Source organism: Lepidochelys olivacea (genome assembly GCF_965140295.1).
Source record: "Lepidochelys olivacea isolate rLepOli2 genome assembly, chromosome: 8".
Classification (NCBI taxonomy): Eukaryota; Metazoa; Chordata; order Testudines; family Cheloniidae; genus Lepidochelys; species Lepidochelys olivacea.
This window is the reverse complement of record NC_140418.1, coordinates 14,118,566-14,126,373: the sequence shown is the minus strand read 5'-3', so window position 1 is coordinate 14,126,373 and position 7,808 is coordinate 14,118,566.

The following is a 7,808-nucleotide window of genomic DNA, read 5'->3' as shown; positions in this document are numbered from 1 at the left end:
AAGGACAAATGTCTTTTCCTGCTATTTTGATGGGAGCTCCTCATTTTGTACCAAGCCTCCAGCTTTTTGCCTTTGTGTTTCTCATTTTGATTCCAAGCAACTGTAATAATTCTGAAAAACGTCAGACCTCTCTCCTAGCATACCTAGCAAATGGGTAGATACCTATTAACACTGAGACAATGGAAGCAAATATTCCCCCACGCATAGTCCTTTGAATTCGTAAACAAGTGTTGATTTGACCCTGTTCATGAAATTTTTTTTAAGTTGGCTTTCTATGATCAACTGAGAAATTGAGTTTTACAGAGATAAATTCACATGAAATGTGAATTTTAAGCCAGAATGTTTAAAAAACAATCAGATTGAGTTGATGTATCACAGTGATTCTCAACCTTTTCGTATTGGGGATCCCCCCTGCTGTACCAGGACCCATCTCCCATATAGCTGAGACCCCCACATCATTTATCATTATAGGAATGGTGGGATGGATGAGGAAACCCCAGGCAGAGGACCCTTTGCATATCAAATTATAATATTCAAATTTCACGCTCTGCTGTTTAGTTACGTAAGTCATCAAGGAACAGAAATAATATGACATCATTTATATTGCTGGCCCACATCGTGCAGATTTCAAGGTTTGAATAATGAATATTCACAACCAACTGTTCGCGAGCTATTTATATAAAAGGAGAAAATGTCGAGAATAATTTCAAGATCTCCTCTTGAACACTTTATAAGACATAGAGATGAAGCTTGATGAATAAATTATTACTTATCAATTATTCACTCAGTTTGAGAACCGAGCTAGTTTTTAAAATTATTTCTAGAATCACCATAGTTGAGACCAACGTAACTCTTTGCTTGTTGTGTAATTTATTTATTAGCATACCGAGGACCAATTCTGTATTCCTCTTGAAGCATATACATGCATGTATGCACAGAAAAGAATTTCCAGTGTAGAGAAGGAATTAGTTATTAAAGGATAATATCTTCAAGTTCTTATTGAGGCATAGAAATGCAACTCCACTCTCCTATTCCTCTAAACAAAAAATCCTTAAGGGAATGGCAAAAACAAACCTTTCTTTGCCCTGCTAGTTTTGACAGCTCATCTTCCCTTTAGAGACTTCAAATACCTATGATTAGAGATAGCTTAGTAATAATAAATACATAACAGCTTCTTATAAAGGTAGACCATCGTGACACAGGGAGCTTTGCCAAGTAAAGACTGCAGGCCTTTCTAGTTTTCATCATTAACTTGCCCCTGATGAGAAGCTACAGAGATTTAGTTTCCAATTCAACTATGCTTTACTAAAGATTTCTTTCTCTGAAACATGTGTCTCACTATAATAAGCAAAATTCTCAGCTCATCTCTTAAATAGTTGGCATGCAATTTTTACATATACTTCATAATGTAAGTATTCTTGTACCAAACTAAGAGCTTAAACCAAAACCTGTTGAAGTTGGTGGGAATCTTTCTATGGACTTTGTATCAGGTCCTTAAAGTCAAATATAATGATAGTGTGTATACCTTCCCAATCCTTTATTAATTTTAAGTTCATTCTATGGTAAATATTAGGAATGAAAGTTACAGTAATCGGACAAGTATTGATGGATCTGGTTTAAATTGCCAGCTGGTGATGTCGTTTCTGGAAGGAAGACAAGTCATATCACCCCTTGCGTATGTGAAGTTCGATCCTGGAAATTAAACAAAAGCCTAACTCTTCTATTGTTTTCTCCAAGCATACAAAGAAATCCATCATATTGTGTATCTGCATGGTTATAAGGGACAAGAAAATAAAAGGAGGGGAGATGGATTTCAATCTAAGTGTCTCTTAGAGAAGCTGGTAAAGTCAAGACACATGTTCTTACTGAGTTTTGTCTTTCTCGGCATCAACTGGAAGACATATTTCCTGAGAAACTTCATAAAAAATAAAAGAAGTAAGCACTTTCAGGGACAAGAAGGTCAGTGTGTGGGAAGATAAGCAGAGAATGATATGCAGAGAATGTTACAGAGCCATGAACAAACACAACCTTCTACCCCTGTGGGAAGGGATTCCACGCACACATTTGAAGTTCACGTGAAAGCGTTTAATGAAATAGCAGCATAGCCACGGCCTCTTTTAGGGATCAATAGGCGATTCTCTCTTTCTCTCTAAAAAGCCATTTGACTGAAGTGATTGAATCTCACAGTGACCTTATGATGAAAAAAGCCATGTAATGTGGCTGTAATCAAGTTGGTAGTTGATTCGGATGCATGCCCTGTTCTACAGCAGTAGCAAAGGAGAGTTTAAAACTTAACTTCTAGAAACATAACTCAACACATTTTATGAGCTAAAAGTTCAAGATAACTTCAACACAGTAGCTGGCAAAATTGTTCCCTAATTTTGCCTTTACTATATTTGCTCATGCCTTTTGACATACATGTTTTAACAAAGAGACTCTGTCCCAGAATCTGAACTCCTTTCTCTCTGCTATTGCTCTAACACATAATTTAACATCTAGTACCTATTGCATTATGTCCCACATACCATCCTGTCTTTTGTTTTGTTTTTTAGTTTAACAGATTTCAATTGGGTAAGGCATCTTTAATATTAGTCACTTCTATTTTCCACCATATTCATCTTTGCTTTGGTTAATATGATCTGAAAAATGTAAGGAAGTGCTAGAGACATTTTGGATTCTATTACTGAGCTGAATATGCTGTGATAAGAAAGGCTATGACAGAGATTTTCCATTCATAGTTCAGAACTGCTCTGTATAGTACGATTTAAAGATAGGCTAAGCTGCAAAGTTCTTTTTTGGAGCTAGATACTGATTTGTTGATGTTTAGGGGTTATTGGGATATAGGGGCTTGGCTTAGGACCATCTCTCTTCTGAGTGCTGCCTATAAATACTGCTGAGAGATTGCATTCCTCTGGAATCCTGGAGTTAGTAGGCAGGAAGAAATGTCTTCCACGACAATACAACTTTTCCACTTATTCTGACATTGGACATCTTGCTCAGTAATTAGCCCGCTTTCATTGTTTCCCTGTGTTATTTGCTCAATCCCTCGCAGTGTTTACTGTGGGAAACAAAGTCAGTACATAAGGAATATAAGAACTGTGCTTGTCACTCCCCTCCGTTGGCTTGTCTGTATCCACCTGTTGTCTCTTGTTTTGTACTTGGATAGTAGACTCCTTGGAGCAAGGATTGTCTATTGGTTATATTTTTGTATCCTTTGGGGCCCTGATTTCTGATTGGGACCCCTAAGTGCTACCACAATACAAATAATAATAATAATTAATAATATAATAATGTGAAAGAATGTATAGGGGTCAGGGGAAATGTACAGTATCCCTTTAATGTACAGGCTGGGTCCTGCAGCCTGGGGATAATCAAGGAGGACTTTTTCTGCCTAGAGGCTGAGCCATATAAACAGAAAATGGAGCAAGAGAGAGGGGAGTAGAAGCCAGGCACCAGTAGACACCCTAACCCGATTCAGAGACTTGGGTGTGGACTGTAAGTGTGGGAGCCCTGAACCAGTATCTTAATGAACTGTTTTTTTTTCAATTATTCCTGTCCTGAAACCTGATTAAAAAGGGGATATGGCATTTTGCTAATGTGTCAGTCTTTCCTTGCCCTGGCCGATTAAAGTAAATCTGCTGCTCCAGTGGGGAAATGAAGGGGAGGGACACATTTGCGCCACCACATAGTGCCACAAGGATGTGCTCGGGGGCTGCCTCCACCTTTACACGCAGCATCTGAATAGAGACTGAAAATCCCTCTCCCATCAAGAAGGGCCGAGAAGGCAGAGAGGTGCCTATGCTATCTGGGGCTGTGAGATGTCTGACCTCCCAGATAGGTGGAGAAACTGCAATGACCCCATAAGTTCTCATCCCAGGGCTTGGCAGGGAGCCTAGTGGCTGCATTAGGGATGGGACAGGCCACCTCTGCATGAACATCAAAAAGGAGGGGGACTGGGGACATATGGTCCTGCCAATCAGGTGTGCGGACTGTTGGCAAGAGGGGTACACTGGTTGGGTCTGCCCCTGGGCAACCAGAGATGATCTGAATTGCTGGCTGACATGGGGCTCTGAGATTCATGGGGAGGTCTGGACTATTAAGGACATTGGGACCCAGGCAGCTGCAGAAGCTGAACAAAGGAGGCGACCTGGGGACAGGGGACTAAAGGAACACAGTTTTGGGCCATGAAGAGTGGTATTCTGTGGGTAATTTGCTTTAAATATGGGGAAGAAAGGCATGTTATAAAATGCTGACCTAAAAGAACTTTGGACTGAGGGACTGTCATTATGGAAATATATGAGATTACACTCCTGGGCTAGTCCCAGATGCTTGGGCCAGGGGGCAAGCTTCAGGGGTAGGGTTGTCCATGGGTTTTAGACTTTTCCCTGCTTGCCTGGGATGCCCTGACTCAGTCCTCGGCCACAGAGGATGAGTGTGTGAGGAGCTCAAGTAGCTTAATATAGGAGCCTGAAGAGCTCTGATAGGCAGCAGGGTTCCCAGGTTGGGGGAACTGGGACAAAGACTTAGAGGAAGTCAAAGGTTCATGGGGGTGACAATGGCTCTGATAGTCTTACTGAACGGGTAAGTAATTTGCAGACCCAAATGCAGGTTTTTCTACCGAAACCGGCTGAGCAACAGGAACAAATCCAGTGCCTAGAGGGCAGGCAGAAAGTACTGAAAAATGTTTCATGACCATTTTATTAGATTTTAAAATCATCACACAAATTAAAGTTGGCTACTCAAGCCTTCTATGAAGCACTACATCTACATCCTTCTTGGTTTCTTGTTATAATTTTGCACAACTCTGTTAATGAACTTCTTGAATGCAATGCATCCATCTTTGTTGGCTTCTTGTGTTTCTGGTACTTCCATTCCTTCAATTGATATGCGTATTAGTTTATTCACACGATCAGGCAGAAGGCGACTTCTTTCAAAACACAAAATTCTATTCAATGATGAAAAAGAATGCTCAACTGTAGCTGTTGTGACTGGGAGTAGCAAGAGATTAACTCCTACTTCTTTCAGCCCAGGAAAGATAGCGTAAAGATCGGATCGAGCCACTAGTGATAATAAAAAAGAAGTTGAAGTCAAATCTTCATTCATTCATCGTATGATATTCCACTCTGTGTTCAAATTCTCTATTCTGTCCTGAGCACATGGCAGCCCCATTGCTGGTAGTGCCTCACTCCACTCAACTGTTGGTGTTTTATAAGACAGGGATCTGTAAAAGCTACGCAGAGATTGAGTAGAATCTAGAAGTCACTGTTGTAGATTTTTAAGAATCAAGTCTGTGTACTTTTTCAGTTGTCTTAACAAACACTTCTTGTCCTCTTCACTTAAGGATTCAGTAAAAATGCCTTCTGGACTGAAATCTTTGCTTCTTCCAGTGCTTTTTCAATGGATAGCTCTCTGATTGATCCAAATGTAGCTTCTATTGCTGGACAAAGATCTACTACTGTTGTAGCAGATGCCTGGATGGCATTGTTTAATGACCCAAGTGGTTTCAACAGTAGACTTACAAGAGAGAGAATGGCAGTAGTTTTCTCTGAACGTAGTAGCAAAAGTAATCCACTAGCCTCACTACTTCGATCCATCCCATCTTGGTAGATACTTTCTAAAGCCAGTAATAATGGCTGGAGTAATTTTAAGACAACAGCCAAAGATCGCTCATGAGAAAGCCAGAGGGTTTTCCCAGACTAGACTAATTTGAACTTCAGTCCCAGTGTATCTTCTATATTTTCCAAGATATTCAGTTTTTTTTGGACTCTTGCTGAAAAAAGAATGTAATGAAGACATTACATTTATAGCTTTTTAAAATGTCTTTTGAAGAGTCTGCAGTTCATACTCGCGCTAGTTGGAGTAGATGGCCTCTGCAGTGTGTATAGGAGAGACTAGGGTTACACTTTTCTAGTGCTAGTGCTCCACCATGTCTTCCAGAGAAGTTTGCAGCTCCATCAAATGCACAAGCAGCCATCTGTTTGGTGTCCAACTGACAAGCATTTAACTCTTCTAAGATGTGGGTTGTCACAGATGCAGCCAATCTGTCTTCTATAACTTGAACATCTAGAAATGCATGTACTGGCCTACTACTGACATCAAGATAATGTACACATTGACTTAATACTTGATGACCATTTGCATCGGTGCATTCATCAGCCATGTATGCAAATTTTTTGAATGTGTTGAGAGAGTTCTTCACTTTTTCAACTGTTGAATCTTTCACTGTTGCACCACACATATCTAGCCAGTCAGTTGAGTTTCTTGCAGAAAGATAGTGAGCATTTGCTGGTCTTGTTCGGAACCAGTGTTCAACTTCAGGATGAACAAGTGACAATGCACTTAACATTGGCCTCCAGTTTGTAGTGTGTGGTATCTCTTGCCTAAATAGAAAATATGATGCCACAGCCATGTTTGTTTGCATGAACTGTGTTGTGTAACAGCCTCATTAACACTCACCAGTGTTGTCCTTGGTCAGTGGAGACTTAGAGTTCAGAGGTGCTTTCACATGAGTTCACCTCCCAGGTGTGGGTGCAAGAAGACACCTTTCTTATTCCTCCAGCTGCTCACTGTTCGCTCTGGCCACTGTTGTTTGTTGTGCCACCGTTCACTCCATTGTTCTGTTGCCAATGGCCCTGTGCCATCACCTTCTTCTGCCACCTGCCACTGTGACCTCTGTGAGTTGGTCTCTTGAGGTTCCACCCAGCTCTCCGTGATCTCAGCTGAGCTCTCAGTGGGGGAACCTCACTGTTAGTGCAGACTGGGCCATCTCTTCCACAGAAGTACTGTCCCACAGCGGGCCTAAAGCACTTAGACCTGATCATCAGTGATTTCAGCTGCAGTGGTCACATAACAGAACAAAAGACTATCTATGAAGCCTAATCAGCTCTGTCTTTAAACAGTGGAGAGGGGCAGGTCTAATAGTACTTGTGACTCAGGCAGACCATCAAGCAAAACACCTGTCCCCACCCTCTCTCTCAATGCCCTAAATCAGCACAGGCTAAGTACAGTTCTATTGCCCTTTACTCATACAATAAGAATAACAACATTTCATTACACCTCCATCCGCCCCCCGCCGCCCGCATTCAAGTGATTTGTAACCCAAACCCAGCCAAAATCTATCACTTGGGCAACACAGCTCTGTTTGCTGGATACCTAGGTAGATTAGGTGTGAATGTAAATACAGTCTGGTCCTGAAGCCTTTCCCCCCAGCCCCCAGCTCATCACTAGCTGTCAGGGAGAGCTCATTTAGACTTTGCTTATAAATCATAATTTGAAATTATTAGGTTGGCCAACATCACCAAAATGAATGCACTGACATGGTCATAAAAACAACAGCTGTACAAGGAAGCTAGTCTATGTTAATACTTTTCAAATCTATTGTACCTTTTCAGATACATGTATTTTATCATACACTGTATATGCTTTTAAAGTGTGTATTAATGTTTCAATTTCAATTCAAATTTCCAAACAATCACTAAATTGGCAACACTGCATGTAACTAGTTCACAAAACTGGGGGTGGGAGGTGTTGGGGAAATTCAGTATGGGTGTAGGGAAATCCCTGGCATGACTGGAGAATAGCCAATAGACTCTGAATCCAAGGAACGCCAGGTTGCCTGTCACTAGGAAACTCAAGTGGAAAAGGAGTTATGCAAAGGGAAACCTTCTCAGGAATTGGAATGGGAGAGGCTTGAGGAAACCCTACAGCTTGAGGAGCCACTCCTTAAAGGGCAGCTAGATATGATTATTGTGGTCAATGGACACCATCAACCAGCTGAAACAGGAGGTGAGGGACGCTGTGGACAGGCA